The sequence below is a fragment of the Cupressus sempervirens genome, chromosome 5, assembly GCF_028749045.1.
Source record: "Cupressus sempervirens isolate cs-2001-9-10 chromosome 5, ASM2874904v1, whole genome shotgun sequence".
Taxonomy (NCBI): Eukaryota; Viridiplantae; Streptophyta; class Pinopsida; order Cupressales; family Cupressaceae; genus Cupressus; species Cupressus sempervirens.
In genome coordinates, this window is record NC_143122.1 from 327,804,897 (window position 1) to 327,825,883 (window position 20,987).

The window sequence follows — 20,987 nt, forward strand, 5'->3', positions numbered from 1 at the left end:
TGAAAACTTTTATAAAAAATATAATTGTAGATGTACTTGAGTATATTTATAAAAAATGTAGAATCAAAAGGATTTCCATCAAAATGAAAAGACTACATAACAACCTTTAGCTTACTCATCCAAGGCAAATTTTGACTGGCAGAAATAAAATGTTGCTTACCACTTTTGTATACAAATGATATAAAGTTGGTTTAAATAGACTTTAAAGAATATAAATATAATTAAAAATTATAACTTAATAATAATAATAAAATAGATTCTAGATGATGAATGCACCTCAAACTTATCAATCCAACCTATCAATTATTGTCATAGAAATCAATTTTTACTTTCTTGACAGCTACATAACAAAAACCAGAAAATCTTTCATATTTTCCTATTCTCCACTCCTGCTTTTGCTATTATTCCTTGAAGCCATTTTCAAGAGCTGAATCCATTTGTTTTGTTGACAGCGACACCAAATAGTCCACAAAATCTCTCATGTTTTTCCATGATGATCCTCCTTCATCCACTGCTCTCATTATCGTCTCTCTCACTTCATTAGTCCTCTTCCTCATCTCTTCATCTTTTAACAATGCTCTCACACATCTTGCAATCTCAGCTCCTTCAACAACTGAATCATCTCTGCAGCTATCAAACCTCAGCCCAATTTTCCAGTGGTTTACAACCAACATTCTATTTGTGCTCTGCTCAATTCCCAGTGGGAAAACCAACATTGGAACACCCAAACTTAAACTCTCCATTGTAGAATTCCACCCTCCATGAGTGAAGAAGCCTCCAACAGATGGATGTGATAAGACAAGAAGCTGAGGGGACCATGGAACCAAAAGTCCTCTATCTTTTGTTTTCTCCAAAAAACCTTCAGGAAGAATTTCATTGTAGTCTATCGATGATGTTGTTTCTGCTTCTGATCTCACCAAGTCTAGACGTATCACCCATAGAAATGCCTATTAAACAAGTAGCCCAAGTATTAGTAATAGAAGCAGTTGATTTCAAAAAATAGAGGGCTATAAATATTGACATAAAAAAAAATTGGTATTTGTGAAAATTTTCATGAATTAGTAAGAAATCGAATCTAGGACTTGAAATTTGTTGGAAGGGCATTCTAGAACTGAACAGACCTTCTTGTTGATCAATCCAATCCATCTCTTGTTTGGTGTGGTTCATAGATCTTACTGTGGCCTAATTTTGCTTAACTGAAGTTTAATATCAAGTTCCAATTTTCATCGGTCAGTTATGGGCAAAACTACCAGTTCTCTTGGTGACACCATCTCCCATTTGTTTGCTTTCTTGGCTTTAATTTTTAGTTTTTCATTAGTCATTTATGAGTAAAATTTAGGACCTCGCATTTGATACTAAGGTATTCTACTATTCGAATCTGACTAATATATTCCAGTTATTAAACTACCATTCTCCCAAAATGAACTTAAATGTCCTCCAAATTCTTATCCCACCCATTTCTTTAACTACAATTGGAGGGACCTAGCCCCACTACTGGTTGCATATTAATTCACTGATTGCCTGATAAATTTATTCCCCATCTCTCTCATATTCTGACCTGGACTTTAACACCATATTAAAAAATCCCCATCAATCCTATATTTTGACCTGTACTTTAATATCGTGTTAGAATATTTATGGATCAGCTAAAATTAGCCTGATCTAAGACTTCCCGGTTGCTACTGATATGTTCTACCAACCTTTCAATTTTAGCAACGCTTGGTTTTTCGTATCTTTCTTTCATATTTTTTATTTTCTTATTACGCCGAGAGGCGTTCTATACAATGGCAGCACAAATGCCCAGCACGGGAATATGCCAAGATTCTTTCTCAATAAAAAAGAATTGGGAGCAGTTACAAACTTTCAAATTAAATATTAAAAAAGAATTCCCGAAATAATAGCTGGCCGAAATAATAAGAAGCCAAATGGAGGCCGAAATAATAGGCTCGAAAAAGTAGGGCCCGAAAAAGTAGGACCCCAAAAAATAGGGCCCGAAAAAATAGGGGCGAAATAATTTCAATATGATTTTTTTTTTTGTTAAATATAATTTTGCATGCACATTCATGCTTTTTTTTTGCGGGGAGTGGGGGAATTTGAAACAAATTCGTGGAATGTGAAGAGACGTCTGTTGGGGGATATGAGGAGCCTCTCAGAAGTTATAAAACCAAGGCTCCTCATTTCATTTTCATTTTATGTTTTTGCAGGAAGGAAGAGGTGGAGGTTATTGGAGGATTAGATTGGAGTTTTTGAATAGGAGTAAATTGAAGTTTTGGAGTAACATTTTTGCAGGTGAGATTTCTATTTTTTATTTATATTTTCATTTAGATTTAGATGTAGAAGTAAATTGAAATTCAAAATTAGTTATAATATTCTACATTGATTTATATTTCAATTTTAATTAATTTCATTTAGATTTAGAATTCTGTTCATATGACCGAAATTGAGGCCACTGGAGGACCTGTGCAGAGTTTTTCGTGGAGATAAGCATATGGGTACTGAATCAAGGCACATTAGGCCTCTTGGAGATGTAATTGCGGTGACTTCCATGGCTTTTTGAATCAAATAGGGCAATCTAAACAATCTCAGATCTGAAATTCTTTTTTTCCTTTTCAGCCAAAGACAGAACAAAGATTGCTTGCAAGAAATTTTGCAGAGTTTAAGATTTGATTGCTTATGGCCGACTATTCTTGGTAACTGATACTTCTATTGTATATTCCTGTGCCCAGCACGGGAAGTTTTAATCTATACAATTTATTTTGTGCATTTAGTGCACAAACTAAAGAATGCATATGCAATCAATTTTTTTATCAATCTTTATGATAGCTTTTTTTTTAAAATATAAAATAGAAATTATTCTTTTATGTATGTAGAAAAAAATTAGAGAGATTTTATGTATGTAAAAAATTAAAAGAATTCTATATACATCTAGATTTATTGAAAAGAATTCTATTTACATCTAGATATTTTGACTGAAATAACCATAATGTAAAAACAAAACATAAAATATAAATGTTAATATATGTATGTAGAAAAAATTAGAAAGATTGCATGCATCTAAAAAAATTCTATTTACATCTAGGTTTTTTTAGAATGGAAAAAAATGGATAATAGAAATATCAGTTGCATGTTTGTAGAAATAAATTAGAAAAACATGTATCTAGAAATTAAAAAGATTCTATATGTGTCTAATTTTTAGATTTTACTTTATTCTAAACTAATTATTGATGGATATATATTTTAAAAATATTTATGTAGTTTAAAGTTTAGATTTTAATTAATTTGTATGCAAATAGGAAAAAGAATAAATATTTTATATATATGTAGATTAATTTCTATTTTTAAAATTTACAAGTAAATGAGTACTTTATTCATTTAAAGTAAACAAGTTTTTAAGTAATATATTTTTATTTTAGAAATATATTAATCATAATGTTCATTTATTATTACTTATTTAATATACTTACTCTCAAATCTAAGACAATAGAAATGATATTTTATTAACTTTGAAATAGGGAAGTGTTAAGCAAGTTCGTTTACAAAAATACCAAAAATATATTTGGTCTTTGATCAAATTGGAGTTAATATTAGAAATATAAATATGATCATTAACAATTAAGCTAAATTCAGTTCAAAATAATAATGTTATTTAAATTTAAATAAATTTTTTTGAAAAGAATTCTATTTACATCTACATATTTTGATTGAAATAACCATAATGTAAAAACAAAATATAAAATAGAAATGTTAATATATGTATGTAGAAAAAATTAGAAAGATTGCATGCATCTAAAAAAATTCTATTTACATCTAGATTTTTTTAGAATGGAAAAAAATGGATAATAGAAATATCAGTTGCATGTTGGTAGAAATAAATTAGAAAAACATGTATATAGAAATTAAAAAGATTCTATATGTGTCTAATTTTTAGATTTTACTTTATTCTAAACTAATTATTGATGGATATATATTTTAAAAATATTTATGTAGTTTAAAGTTTAGATTTTAATTAATTTGTATGCAAATAGGAAAAAGAATAAATATTTTATATATATGTAGATTAATTTCTATTTTTAAAATTTACAAGTAAATGAGTACTTTATTCATTTAAAGTAAACAAGTTTTTAAGTAATACATTTTTATTTTAGAAATATATTAATCATAATGTTCATTTATTATTACTTATTTAATATACTTACTCTCAAATCTAAGACAATAGAAATGATATTTTATTAACTTTGAAATAGGGAAGTGTTAAGCAAGTTCGTTTACAAAAATACCAAAAACATATTTGGTCTTTGATCAAATTGGAGTTAATATTAGAAATATAAATATGATCATTAACAATTAAGCTAAATTCAGTTCAAAATAATAATGTTATTTAAATTTAAATAAATTTTTTTGAAAAGAATTCTATTTACATCTACATATTTTGATTGAAATAACCATAATGTAAAAACAAAATATAAAATAGAAATGTTAATATATGTATGTAGAAAAAATTAGAAAGATTGCATGCATCTAAAAAAATTCTATTTACATCTAGATTTTTTTAGAATGGAAAAAAATGGATAATAGAAATATCAGTTGCATGTTTGTAGAAATAAATTAGAAAAACATGTATATAGAAATTAAAAAGATTCTATATATGTCTAATTTTTAGATTTTACTTTATTCTAAACTATTTATTGATGGATATATATTTTAAAAATATTTATGTAGTTTAAAGTTTAGATTTTAATTAATTTGTATGCAAATAGGAAAAAGAATAAATATTTTATATATATGTAGATTAATTTCTATTTTTAAAATTTACAAGTAAATGAGTACTTTATTCATTTAAAGTAAACAAGTTTTTAAGTAATATATTTTTATTTTAGAAATATATTAATCATAATGTTCATTTATTATTACTTATTTAATATACTTACTCTCAAATCTAAGACAATAGAAATGATATTTTATTAACTTTGAAATAGGGAAGTGTTAAGCAAGTTCGTTTACAAAAATACCAAAAATATATTTGGTCTTTGATCAAATTGGAGTTAATATTAGAAATATAAATATGATCATTAACAATTAAGCTAAATTCAATTCAAAACAATAATATTATTTAAATTTAAATAAAATAAGCCATGTTTACTTTAAAACATCAAACAACTAATTAACTAATACAATAATTAAAATAAATGAATCTATTATGACATAGAAAAATATTTTCGAAGTATAATTTCTTTTTTTTTGAATCAATATGATTTTATTTTTCTACTTGAAAAGATAAACCATCCTAATTGTCATCCTTAGTTAACCCTAACAACAACCCCTACCTTAGCCCTGGCCCCAACAATGATGTACAATATAACTATAATCCAACATTAAACTATAATTATAGCACTAAAACATATCCCTATTGATATAACGAAAATCTCAGTCCAAACCATAATCTAAACCAAAAACCTACACACTAATATTGGTTATAGTCCTAACCCTAAAATCTAACCCTTAACCATAATGTAAAAAAAAACTCCAAAATATTGATCAAAATCCTAAACCTACCTATATGGATAACCATGATATTAAACTCTAAATCCAGTCCCAAGGTCCTAACCATGGTGTAAACCTATAACCGAACTCTTAAAAAAATTACTAATCCCTGATCCTAATCACATTCTCAACTTTAAACTTGAACCATAAACCATAGTTGTAACCATAATCATAAACTTAAACAAAACCCTAACCCTAAAGGTACAATCATAAAATTAATTATAGCTTAGACCCTAATCCTAGCACAAACCACAATCATGACCAAATATAAATCTTCACCTTACCCCTAATCATAATTTCAATGTTAACCCTAACATTAGTTTCAATCCTACCATGATATGAACCCTAATATAGACTTCACCTTGATCCTCACCCTAATCTTAAGTCTAATTAAACCCTGACTAAAACCTAATCTAAATGATATATCTAACTATAATCCTAACTGTAATTATCATACAACCCAATGCTAACCCTCATGTATATTTAATCCCTAATCTTAACTCTAAATATTCTATAAACTCTAGAATTGACCTTGATTCTAACCATAACCCTAAAATCTAAATTGTAACCATAGCACGAAAGGCGGGGACCCCCGCTACATGGCACAATTCTGGGTCTTGGAGCCTTGCGAAAGCAATACAGAGTGAGGAAATGTCATAAAGGTGACATGTAGTAGCATGATGCAATTTTGGGCTTTAGAGCATTGCAGAAACAATGCAGCTTAAGGAGGCGCTAGAATGGAGACTCATGGAAAGAAGAGGAAAGACATTCATGTCGCTGGCAAAAAACTATGAAAAGAGATAACATGATGTCTTAACCTCCCACAAAAAATGCAAGGTTGATCCCAAGGGGGAATTTGGTTTCCCCAAAAATGAATGATGGTCATTGATGAAGGTCTTCCTCTCGAAATAGACGGCATAGATGCATCATGAATCCTCACCATTGAAGGATTAAGTCGCAACCGTCGATGTAGATTCTCCCCTCAAAAAGGATGACTGAGATGCAATGAGGAAACTCCTCCCAATGAAGGATTAAGTCACATTCGTCGATCAAGATTGGCTTTATTTCCAATGGATGACTAAGATGTAGTGAAGAGATTCCTCCCAACAAACGAAGCAGATAGCATAAAAGGTGTGAACCCCCTCCATGTGGCACAATTTTGGGTCTTAAAGACTCATAAAAGCATTGTGGAGTGAGGAAATGTTGGAAAGGCAATGCATGGTAGCATGATGCAATTTTGGGCTTCAGAGAATTGAAGAAACAATGTAGCATGACGATGCATCAGAATGGAGATGCATGGCAGCATCTTGTGCAATTCTAGGCTTTAGAGTGTTTCAAAGACACTAGCATATAAAGAAACGTTAGAATGGGAATGCATGGCAACATCTTGCACTTTTGGGAAGATGGGAAGATAGCTCGCAAAGAAATAAGAGTTATCGAATCTCGCAGCATGAATCAACCCGACCAAGAAAAAATGATCCAGTGTGGTCAATGAAGAAACCAAGCCAACACAAAATGTTAGCCGCCAACTTTAGCGATGTTAACCCTCTACAAAGAACCTATCCCATTTAAGGTCTCTCAGATCAGACATCAGTGATGGGTTGAATAGGGGGAAAAAATAGCACACAATGCCCTCCTAAATGAAATTCTAAATGTAACACTAATAACCACAGTCCTACTTCTTTCCCTAACCTTATCCATGAGCGTGGGAATATACATATTATTATATAGGGCACCTTATATAATAATAAATATAATCTAAAATCCCAACCCTTACTCCCCTCCTAACTATAACTGTGACCATAAGAAAACTTCTAAATATAACCCTTCCTCTAACTCTAACCCTAACCCTAACCCTAACTATAATTGTAAGCCTATCCCTACCACTAACTGTAACCCTGAATCTAACTCTACCATAATTGGACTGTAACCCTAACTATAACTATAACCCTAAACCTAACTCTAACCTTAACCGTAACCATAACCGTAACCCAAAACCTAACCCTAATCGTAGCTAGGATTCCAATACTCTGTCTACCCCTAACTCAAACTATAGCCCTAACTATACCTCAAACTCTAACCGTAACTCATATTCTAACCCTAAACCTAACCCTAACCTTGACCCTAACCCTAAGCCTAAGCCTAAGCCTAACCCTTTGTCTACCCCTATCTCTAACCCTAACCCTAACCCTAACCCTAACCCTACCCCTAACTCTAACCCTAAATCTAACTCTTTTTGTAAATCTAACTCTACCATAATTAGACTCTAACCCTAACCCTAACTTTAATCTTGACTGAAACCCTAACCCTAACCCTAACTCTAACCTTAACCCTGACTCAATCCCCTTACCCTAACCTTAACATTGATATAACTCTCTCTATATATAACCCTAACTCTAAATATAAACCTAACCCTAACCCTAACCCTAACCCTAAATCTAACTCTAACCCTAACTGTAAGTGTAACCCTACCCCTACCCATAACTCTAACTGTAAATCTAACTCTACCATAATTGGATTTTAATTTTAACCCTAACCCTAACTCTAACCCTAACCTTGACTCAAAACTCTAACCCTAACCCTAACTCTAACATTAACCCAACTGTAAAATTAACTCTATTGGTAACTCAAACCCTAAAACTAACCCTAATTCTAACCCTAACTCTAACTCTAGCTTTAGCTCTAACCCTAACTCTAACCATAACTCAAACTCAAACCCTAAACCTAACCCTAATCCTAACCCAAATTATAATGCTCTGTCTACCCCTAACTCAAACTATAACCCTAACCCTAACTCATACTCTAACCCTAAACCTAACCCTAGCCCTAACCCTAACCTAGAACCTTACCCTAACCCTAACCCTAACCCTATCTATAACCCTAATCCTAACCCTAACTCTAATCCTAATCTTAACCCTAATTCTAATCCTAACACTAACCTTAACCCTACCCCTAACTCTAACCATAAATCTAACTCTACCATAATTAGAATCTAACCCTAACCCTAACCTTAACCCTAGCTCAAACCCTTACCCTAACTTTGTCCCTAACCATATATCTACGTATGACTATAACATTTTACATTACAATATCCCAAAAATAAAATATATATTTTTATCTAAATTAAACTCCTTATATTAAATTTAAAATAATATTTGACTCAAACCTTAACCGTAACCCTAACCTTAACCATGAGCATTACTCTAACCCTAACCTTAACCATAAACATAACTCTACACCTAACTCTAACCCTAATTCTAACTCTACCATAATTGGACTCTAATCCTATCCCTAACCCTAACTATAAGCATAACTCTAACCCTAGCCTTAACCATGAGCATAACTCTAACATTAGCCTTACTATAACCCTAACACTAACCCTAATCATAACCATAACCATAACTCTAACCCTAACCTTAACCATGACCATAACATTAACCCTAACCTTAACCATAAACATAACTCTAATCTAAACCATAACCATAACTCTAACAATAACCATAACCATAACTCTATCCCTAACCTTAACCATAGCTCAAACCCTAACCCTAACTCCAACCCTAACTCTAATGCTAACCCTAACCCTAATTCTATCCCTAAGGTTAACATTAACTATAATGGTAACTTTGTCCCTAACCATATATCTATGTATGACTATAACATTTTACATTACAATATCCCAAAAATAAAAAATATATTTTTAATCTATATTAAACTTCCTATATTAAATTTTTAAAAATATTTTGAAGCATAATTTTATTCTAACTTCATACAACTCTAATTAAAAATTAATTAACAATTTTATAGTAACCTTATCAAAATAAAAAATAAAAAGTAAATATTTTTCCTATTGCGCCGCGACTGCCACTAGCTATATATATACCTCTATATATATTACGCCGAGAGTAATCGTTCTCGAGGTGCCTATTTTTATTTTCATTAATCCCAACTTCAATTAAAATAACTTTGGGATTAAATAAAAATAGGCGCCTCGAGAACGATTACTCTCGGCGTAATATATATAGAGGTATATATATAGCTAGTTTAATAGTTGATCACAGAGTGTGATCTGAAATATTGATGATAAAAAATACCCACAATCAAACAAATACAAATTGTACATTTGTTTCTTTCTTTTCATATCTTTTATTAGATATTCTCTGATCTTAATAATTGATCACAAAGTGTGATCTAAAATATTGATAATAAAAAATATGCACCATCAAACAAATACAAATTGTACATTGAAATGAAGTGTGAAAATCTGATAATATAAAATAATAATTTAATTTTATTTAATGAAGCAAATCTCAAAGATTTAAAAAACATTGGTAAAAAATTGTATCTGTAGTTTCTACAGACTGGAAATACCTGCTCGCTTTCCATCAGTCCTCTTGCTATCTCTCGTGCTTGAACTCTAGATATTTGAGCAAAGCTTCCAAATGAAACATAGAAAATAGAACTTTTAGGGTTTGAATCCAACCATGGTAGGCAATTAGATTCTGCCTGTAGGCTTAATGATCTCGAACTTTTGATGGAGAAGTCGTGTTGTTTACGTTCGCCTTCAAAGGCTGTTGAAGGTAGTAAGGGACCAATCGAGCGAAAGAGAGGAGATTTTTCTGCAATAACATCATTTGCTTGGCTTTCAAGTTCATAGACTGTGTTGCTTACAACCCATGTGGCTTCCTCCAGAATAGGCATCTGTTGCAAAATAATGTGATGCATAGGATTTGATGGGTTTCTTGATTGGATATCAGATGGGAAATCTTCTGGGTGCATTGCGGGGAGACCTGGGATGTAATCTATCATTCCTGTTAATTCAATCAGTAAAATTAGTACAATTTTTTAAACTTGAAAATGGGTTCACCATGTAGATATTTTAAATGTTGGGAAAGGAGTAAATTTCCTCTGCAAAAGATAACCTAGAAAGAAATAAGTCGGCATGTGCTAGTACACACTACAAAGTCTATCTTTTTAATCTATTGCTTTATAAAACAGAAAAGTACACCTTTGGGAGGAAAGTCTTCATTGTCTTTAATCAATGGCAAATGTCTGTAGATGACTTGAACACTCACTGCCTGCGACTAGAATGCTACAAATGGAAGCTCAAATTTCTTAGCAACTTCAAGAGTCCATGTAAGAAATGATGTGCCGATAACACAGGACACTGGAGATTCACATCGCTGCGTTAAGAGCTTTTTAAGAAGATCTTCTGTGAAAGCTCTCATGGTGGTCATGATGCCCTTGAAGGCTTCCGCTGGCGTGGCCATTCGGTTGAAATCAAGTGGCAAGCCATCCGAAATTTGTGCAAAACGAATATTAAAACAGGGGCTCTCTAAAATTCCATGAGAGTTGTGAGCTTTCATTATTTTGAAGTGATTGAACTCCGTATTGACGAAGGTTATTACGCCGAGAGGCGTTCTATACAATGGCAGCACAAATGTCCAACACAGGAATATGCCAAGATTCTTTGTCAATAAAAAAGAAATGGTAGGAGTTACAAACTTCTAAATTAAATCATAAAATAAAAAATACACCTGAAATAATAGTTGGCCGAAATCATAGGATGCCAAATGGAGGTCGAAATAATAGGCCCGAAAAAATAGGGCCCGAAAAAGTAGGACCTTAAAGAATAGGCCTAAAAAATATGCCCCTAAAAATAGGGCCGAAAAAAATAGGAGCAAACCAATTTCAATATGATTTATTTTTTTGTTAAATATAATATTGCATGCAGATTCATGCTTCTTTTTTGTGCGGAGTGGGGGAATTTGAAATAAATTCGTGGAATGTGAAGAGATGTCTGTTGGGGGAGATGAGGAGTCTCTCACAAGCTATAAAACAAAGGCTCCTCATTTCATTTTCATTTTATGTTTTTGCAGGAAGGAAGAGGTGGAGATTATTGAAGGATTAGATTGGATTTTTTGAACAAAAATAGATTGAAGTTTTGGAGTAATTTTTTTGCTGGTGAGATTTCTATTTTCTATTTAGATTTAGATGTAGACATGATTCAGATTCAAAATTAGTTATAATATTCTACTTTGATTTAGATTTCAATTTCAATTAGTTCCATTTAGATTTCTAGAATTATATTCAAAATTGTTTATGCTTACATTTAAGAGTTTAATCTTGCATGTTTGATTTAGATTTAGATTTGCATTCAAAATCGTTTGAGTTATATATTTTATAATACTTTTCATTTGCATATTTTAAAAGTGCATGTTTCAAATTAGTTTTAGATTTGCATGTTTCATATTAGTTTTAGATTTACATATTTCAAAATAGTTTTATTTTGCATGTTTTAGATTTGAATGTTTCATAATAGTTTTACATTTGCATGTTTCAAAGTATAATTTTATCATTTATGTGGATGACAATGTCACCATATCAATACAATTTATATTTTATTAAAGATAATGATTTATTTAAAGTACATGAATCATATATTTAGTATATATTTTATCATTATTAGATTGTAAAATATAGAAAATTTCTCCAAATAATAGCTGGCCAAAATCATATGAAGCCAAATGGATGCTAAAATAATAGGGCTTGATAAAAGGGGCCAAAAATAGGACCCGAAAAAAATAAGGCCAAAAAAATAGGGCTGAAATAATTTCATTAAATTTTTAAATATATAATATTTTCTTTTTGTTAAATTTATTTTTCATGCACATTCATGCTTATTTTTCGTGGGGAGTGGGGGAATTTGAAACAAATTCGTGGAATGTCAAAAGACATCTATTGGGGGATATGAGGAGTCTCTCATGGGTTATAAAACAAATGCTCCACATTTCATTTTCATTTTGTGTTTTTATAAGGAGGAAGAGGTGGAGATTATTGGAGTGGATTAGAGTTTTTGAAGAGGAGTAGATTAAAGTTTTGGAGTAATTTTTTGCATGTGAGATTTCTATTTTTAATTTAGTTTTGCATTTAGATTTAGATTTAGTTATGTATTTAGAATTAAATGTAGATTTAATTTCAAAATTAGTTATAGTTTAGCCTTGCATGGTTGATTTAGATTTAGAATTCAAATTGAATAAAAATCTATTTGATTTAGATATTTGATAATACATTTCATTTGCACATTTTTAAAGTGCATGTTTCAATTTAGAATAATATTTGCATGTTTCATATTAGTTTTAGATTTTCATGATTCAAAATGGTTTTGGTTTTTATGTTTTAGATTTGTATGTTTCATAATAGTTTTATATTTGCATGTTTCAAAATATTTATGCTTTTCATGTTTCATAATTAAATTTTATCATTAATGTGGATGGCAAGGTCACCTTATCAATAAAATTTATATTTTATTGAATTGAATGATTAATTTAAAATAAACAAATCATATACTTAGTTTATATTTTGTCATTATTTAATTAGATTAATTATGTGTTTTATTTAAATATTTTTCACAGTATATATAATTTTTTTATTAATATTTATGTTTGTAATGTTTGAAAAGTGGAAGACAATGCCACCATATCTCAAGCATTACAATCAAACTATTTCATTTGAAATAGTTTTGATTTTTATTTATGTTATTTTAAAAATTATTCATTTGAAAGAATTTGTGTTAATTATGAATATTTTTTTATTCTGATAATTTCTATATGTTGGTGTTTGTTTATAAGTTTGCAGGTTACTATTTGAGTTATGGATGCCTCGAACAAAGAATCAAACATTATTTAATACTAGCCTGACTACTTCAATAAATTTTGATATGAATATTAGGATTTAACTATGTGATTTTGAGTCAAACTCGATGACCTATGTTTCATGAGTAGTGATTCAACATGAATCCATCTCATGAGAATAAATGGAACACTTAGCACTCATTGGATCTAGGTGATGCTCACAGGGGTGAAGCACCGGGACTTCCCGGGAGGTCACCCATCCCAGTACTACTCCAGCCTGAGTGCGCTTAACTGCAGAGTTTCCTCCATAGTTAAACCCAAAGCTTGCAACCCCATTTGCAAGCTTGACAAATGCCTACAAATAATTAAAGAGATGTGCACAACTATAATTAAAGTTATGGAGAATGCAATATTTTCAATTGACTATGTTGGGGAAATAGAAGTAATGCATATGAAAGATGCATAAAAATTCATATGTGACACATCTACAAAAGTGGATGGGTTTCCCTTAATGATGAAAGAAGTCTTTCATGATCATTGTTCAAACAAAAGAATCTTAATCATTGAAGAATGTGACATGTATTTACACCATTACAAAGATTTTTATTTTTTGTATATGGTTCATTCTTGTCTCCAATTTTAGAATTTTACTTCTAATTAGTTGTATTGGCAATTTTGTTACCGCATTGTTCTATGTAACTTTCATGAAGAAGAGAACAAGAAAAAATAAATTTATTATTGTACAAAAAATTTCTTTAATGGATGTGGCTACTAAATATGTTAATTAAGAAATAAAATCATAAGTCTAAATAGATGTCCTTAATGATAAGTATATTTATTGATTACAATTCTTAATCATTGTAATTAAAATTTCATTAGCATTATTAAAAATTCAACAATATATAATGTTCTCACATTATCATGCAGAAATAATTTCCATAAAATTGATTCTTATATATTATTTCACACTTTTTACATCATCTAAATAGTTGTGTTAGGACTTATAATTTCCCTTTCATGAATTTAAAGGTTTGCACTATTTGAGTCATTTGTATAACATATATCCCAAATTTGACCATAGTTGTACTCCAACACTACACCTAAATCTCATACTTTCCTTAACCATGTCCCTTATCTTAGTGTAACATTTAACCACTTACTAACCTTAACCATAACATTGAGTGTCATATAAATGAAACTATAAACCTTGGATCCTAACCTGAACTCTTACTCTATATATGACTGTACTAAGTATTTAGTAAATTATATACCTTAACCTAACCCTATATGTACTAGAAACTAGAAATAATATTATATTTTTTTATAAGTGGAAATATATATATAAATAGAGAGAGAGAGAGAGAGTAGGGGGTTTATCTAGAGAGAGAGAGATATTAGGGGGTTTATCTAGAGAGACGAAGAGAGATAGATTAGGGGGTATATATATATATATATATATATATATATATATATATATATATATATATATATATATATATATATATATATATATATATAGAGAGAGAGAGAGAGAGAGAGAGAGAGAGAGAGAGAGAGAGAGAGAGAGAGGTGTATTTGGAGAGCATAGAGGGAGGGAGAGATTAGGAGGTATATCTAGAGAGCAAGATGAGAGAGATAAGAGGGTGTATCTAGAGATTACAAAGAGGGATTAGTGGGTGTATCTAGAGACTAGAGACAAAGAGAGATTAGAGGGTGTATTTAGACAAGGGAATATATTACCAGGTGTAGTTAGAGAGAGAGAGAGAGAGAGAGAGAGAGAGAGAGAGAGAGAGAGAGAGAGAGGATGGGAGAGGGAGGGATTACATTATTAAAAAGATTAATAACTTGTATGACAATAGCACTAATCATGGGCACTATAATAGAACTAACCCACATAAAAATTTAACCTAACAATTACCCTAACACTAAGATAAACTATAATAATAGCACTAACATCAACTATAATATGGTTAATAACTTAGAAATAACCTTAACTGCAATAATAACACAAATCCTAACTCTAACTCTAACTCTGACTCTAAATCTAACCCTAAACCTAACCCTAACCCTAACCCTAACCTTAACCCTAACCCTAACCCTAACTCTAACTCTAATTCTACCCTTGACCCTAACTTTTAACTCTTTATAACCCTAACTCTATACCTAATTCTAACCCTAACCCTAAGCCTTACTATAACCCTAATCCTAATTGTTATTCTAACTCTAATGCTAATTATAACCCTAAAGCTAACCCTAATTTTAACCCATATTCAAACTCTAACCCTAACTCTAACTCCAACTCTATCTCTAACCCTAACCCTACCCCTAATTCTAACCCTAACACTAACTCTAACTCTAACCCTAACTATAATTATAACTCTAACTCTAATTGTAACCCTAACCCTAACACTAACCCTAACCCCAACCCTAACCCTACCCCTCATCCTAACCCTAACACTATATATAATGCTAATCCTAACCCTAACACTATATTTAACTCTAACCCTAACACTACTTCTAATCCTAACCCCAACCGTAATTCTAACCCTAAATCTAACCATAACTCTAACCCTAAATCTAACCCTAACTCCAACTCTATCTCCAATTTTATTTGTAACTCTAACTTGATCCCTAAGTCTAACTCTAATTCTAACCCTAACCCTAACCCTAACCCTAGCCTCAATTCTAACCCTAATTCTAACACTAACACTAATGTTAACACTAACATTAATTATAATCCTAACCCTAATGCCAACCCTAACCCTAATTTTGACCCTAACTCTATCTCTCACCCTTCTTCTAACTCTAACTCTAGCTCAAACCCTGACTCTAAATCTAACCCTAACCCTAACCCTAATTCTAACCCTAGCTTTATTTGTAACTTTAATTCTAGCCCTAACACTAATTCCTACCCTTACCCTAAACCTAAATCTAACTCAATCTCTAACCCTAATTATATTTGTAACCCTAATTCTAACCCTAACCCTAATCTTAACTCTAACTCTAATTGTAGCTCTAATTCTACCCCTAACCCTAACCTATATATCCTTAACTCTAATCCTAATTCTAACCCTAATCCCAATTCTAACCCTAACCCTAACCTAATTTTAACCCTAACTATAACTCTAATCCTAACTCTAACTCTAACAATAACTCTAATTCTCACCCTAACCCTAACCCTAACCCTAACACTAATTCTAACCCTAACTCTAACTCTAATGCTCATTCTAATCCTAACTCTAATTCTATTCCTAAATCTATCTCTATCTCTTACCCTGACTCTAACTCTAACTTTATCTCTAATTCTAACCCTATCCCTAATTCTAACCCTAACTATACCTCTAACTCTAACTCTAATTGTATCCCTAACCCTAACATTAACCCTAACCCTGACTCTAACTCTAAACCTATCCCTAATCCTAACCTTAACAATATATATAACTCTAACTCCAACCCTAACCCTAATTAAATCCTAATCCCAACCCTAACTATAAACCTAACCCTAAATCTAACTAGGTAACTCTAACCCTAACCCTAACTCCAACTCTATCTCTAACTTTAACTCTAACTTGAACTGGGACTCTAACTCTAATTCTAACCCTAACCTTAATCTTGTCCCCAATTCTAACCCTAGATCTAACTCTAACTCTAACTCTTATACTAACACTAACACTATCACTACCTCTAATTTTAACTCTAACTCTAATTGTAACCCTAACCCTAATGCTAGCCCTAATGCTAACCATAACCCTAACACTAACCCAAACCCTAACTCTAACCCTAATTCGAACCCTAACATTATTTCTAACCCTAAATATAACCCTAACCCTAACTCTAACTCTAACTCTAACCTTAAGTGTTTTTATAACCCTAACCCTAACTGTATTTATAACCCTAATTCTAATCCTCGCCCTAATTCTTACCCTTACCCTAACCCTAACTCTAACTCTAATCCTAACTATATCTGTAACCCTAATTCTAACCCTAATCCTAATCCTAATTCTAACTCTAATTCTAAACCTAACCCTAACTCTAACCCTAACCCTAAGTCTAGCCCTCACCCTAACAATAGCTCTAATTGTAACCTTAACCCTAACAATAACCCTAAATCTAATCCTAACTCTAATTCAAACCCTATCCCTCACCCTAATTTTAATCCTAACTCAAACTCTAACCCTAACCCTAACCTTTACACTATCCTTAACCCTAAGTCTAACCTTAACCCTGACCTTAACTCTAACTCTAACCATAACCCTAACACTAACACTAACCTTAACCATAAACATAACTCTACCCCTAACTCTAACCCTATATCTAACTCTACCATAATTAAACTCTAACCATAACCCTAAATCTAACTTTAATCCTATCTCAAACCTTAACCCTAACCATAACTCTAACCTTAACCTTGACTCAAACCCTAACCCTAACCCTATCCCCACTATAACCCTAACCATAACCATAACCATAACTCTAACCCTAACCTTAACCATGAGCATTGCTCTATCCCTTACCTTGACCATAAACATAACTCTACTCCTAACTCTAACCCTAATTCTAACTCTACCATAATTGGACTCTAACCCTAACTATAAATATAACTCTAACCCTAACCTTAACCATGAGCATAACTCTAACTCTAGATCTGACTCTACCATAATTGGATTCTAACCCTAACCCTAACCTTAATTTTAATCATGACTCAAATCCTAACCCTAACTCTAACCTTAACCTTGATTCAAACCCTAACCCTAACCCTAACCCTAGCCTTACTATAACCCTAACCCTAATCATAACCATAACCATAACTCTAACCCTAACATTGACCATGACCATAACTCTAACCCTAACCTTAATCATAAACATAACTCTAATTTGAACCTTAACCATAACTCTAACAATAACCATAACCATAACTCTATCCCTAACCTTAACCATAGCTCAAACTCTACTTATGACTATAACATTTTACATTACAATATCCCAAAAAAAAAAAAAAATTTAATCTAAATTAAACTCCTTATATTAAATTTTAAAAAATATTTGACTCAAACTCTAACCCTAACCCTAACCCTATCCTCACTATAACCCTAACCATAACCATAATAATAACTCTAACCCTAACCTTAACCATGAGCATTACTCTAACCCTAACCTTAACCATAAACATAACTCTACCCCTAACTCTAACCCTAATTTTAACTCTACCATAATTGGACTCTAAGAATATCCCTAACCCTAACTATAAGCATAACTCTAACCCTAGCCTTAACCATGAGCATAACTCTAACTCTAGATTTGACTCTACCATAATTGGACTCCCTAACCCTAACCTTAATTTTGATCCTAACTCAAAACCTAACCCTAACTCTAACCTTAACCTTGATTTAAACCATAACCCTAACCCTAATCATAACCATAACCATAACTCTAACCCTAACCTTAACCATGACCATAACTCTAACCCTAACCTTAACCATAAACATAACTCTAATCGAAACCTTAACCATAACTCTATCCTTGACCTTAACCATAGCTCAAACCCTAACCCTAAATCCAACCCTAACCCTAATGCTAACCCTAACCCTAATTCTATCCCTAAGGTTAACATTAACTGTACTGGTAACTTTGTTCCTAACCATATATCTACGTATGACTATAACATTTTACATTACAATATCACAAAAAAATAATTTTTTTAATCTAAATTAAACTCCTTATATTAAATTTTAAAAAATATGGCTCAAACCCTAACCCTAACCCTATCCCCACTATAACCCTAACCATAACCATAACGATGACTCTAACCCTAACCTTAACCATGAGCATTACTCTAACCCTAACCTTAACCATAAACATAACTCTACCCCTAACTCTAACCTTAATTCTAACTCTACCATGATTGGACTCTAACCCTAACCTTAACTATAACCATAACTCTAACACTAACCTTAACCATGAGCATAACTCTAACCCTAGATTTGACTCTACCATAATCAGACTCTAACCCTAACCCTAACCTTAATTTTAATGCTGACTCAAACCGTAACCCTAACTCTAACCTTAACCTTGACTCAAACCTTAACCCTAACCCTAACCTTAGCCTTATTATAACCCTAACACTAACCGTAATCATAACCATACCATAACTCTAACGCTAACCTTAACCATGACCATAACTATAACCCTAACCTTAACCATAAACATAACTCTAATCTGAACCTTAACCATAACTCTAACAATAACAATAACCATAACTCTATCCCTAACCTTAACCATAGCTCAAACCCTAGCCCTAACTCCAACCCTAACCCTAATGCTAACCCTAACCCTAATTCTATCCTTAAGGTTAACATTAACTATAATGGTAACTTTGTCCTTAACCATATATCCACGTATGACTATAACATTTTACATTACAATATCCCAAAAATAAAATATATATTTTTAATCTAAATTAAACTCATTAATTTTTAAAAAAAAATTTGAAGCATAATTTTGTAGTAACTTCATACAACTCTATTTAAAAATTAATTAACAATTTTACAGTAACCTTATCAAAATAAAAAATAAAAAGTAAATATTTTTCCTATTGCGTTGCGACTGCCACTAGCTTATTCTTAGGGCGCCTATTTTTATTTTCATAAATCCCAACTTCGATTAAAATAACTTTGGGATTAAATAAAAATAGGCACCTCGAGAATGATTACTCTCGGCGTAATATATATAGAGGTATATATAAGCTAGTAGTAATGCCTTGTGAAGCAAGCTTCTCTGAGAGTCTTATCAGGGGATTTATATGTCCCTGAACTGGAAATGGGATTACAACAACATGACGAGGCATACTTGTGGCACTCTGAATTCTTGTACTAATAATATTTTTTCTACTAATAATATTTTTTCTACTAATAATATTTTTTCTAAAAGGCAAGCAAATGTGGGCAGATCTTAAATCTTAAATGTGTTTGAATGGAATAAGTATTATATAGAAATTTAGTGATACAGATAGGATAAAATTCTAAAACTAATTTAAATTTCAACCTTTCTGTATGGCTGTACTTCAGCTATAAGTGTTAAATCCTTAAGGCCTAAATGTTGAAAATCAATACAGCAATCAGAAATTCAGCTTAAATAATTGTAGTACTAATACAACCTATGCAGAAAAACACAGCCGACATAAATATTCCATTCAAATCATAGTAAGTTACAAGCCAAATCATTACATCCATCAAAAGTCTTATTGATGTACATTTTATATCTATAGATAATTTATTTTCAATTGACCATTAAAAAATAAATGAAATTTCATTATCATCATATCCATCAAAATCTTTTAATATCGTTATGCAAAGGTGAATATAAAAATAGTACAGATAACATTATCACAAACATTTGATAAATACTTTTGACATAGTGAAATAACTACTGTTATTACCACTGTTATTAACCACTGTTATTACCACTGTTTGTTTGATATCATTACTCTCAAGCTTATCTTAATCAATCAACCTGAATCTACACATTGTAGAATTGTTTGTTTCGTTATCTTAGCAACCAAAGTATGCAAACCACTTTGCTGTAATATTATAAATTAAGAATATTTATTGAAATAGGAATAGAATTTTTTTAATAAGCTTTTTATTCTTTCTTTGAAATGTGGAATAGGAATATATATGCTTATTTTATTTCTAAAATGAACTTATATCCATTCTTAAAAAATAGCTGTTATTGAAATAGTCATTCTATTCCTAATTTTATATTCCTGTTCTCCATTCCTATAGCTGCAACCAAACAGGCTCTACATGATATATT

At 31.2% G+C, this 20,987-nt stretch overlaps 1 pseudogene across 1 annotated transcript; it reads right to left on the bottom strand.

Moving 5' to 3' along the window:
- Nucleotides 1–201: 201 nt before the first annotated feature.
- Nucleotides 202–20,056, bottom strand: LOC149556007 (UDP-glycosyltransferase 86A2-like; annotated as a pseudogene). Its single transcript, XR_016365345.1, has 4 exons — nt 19,926–20,056; nt 10,550–10,948; nt 9,913–10,352; nt 202–947 (listed from the first exon to the last, which is right to left on the bottom strand). The product of XR_016365345.1 is annotated as a UDP-glycosyltransferase 86A2-like (transcript).
- Nucleotides 20,057–20,987: the final 931 nt, after the last annotated feature.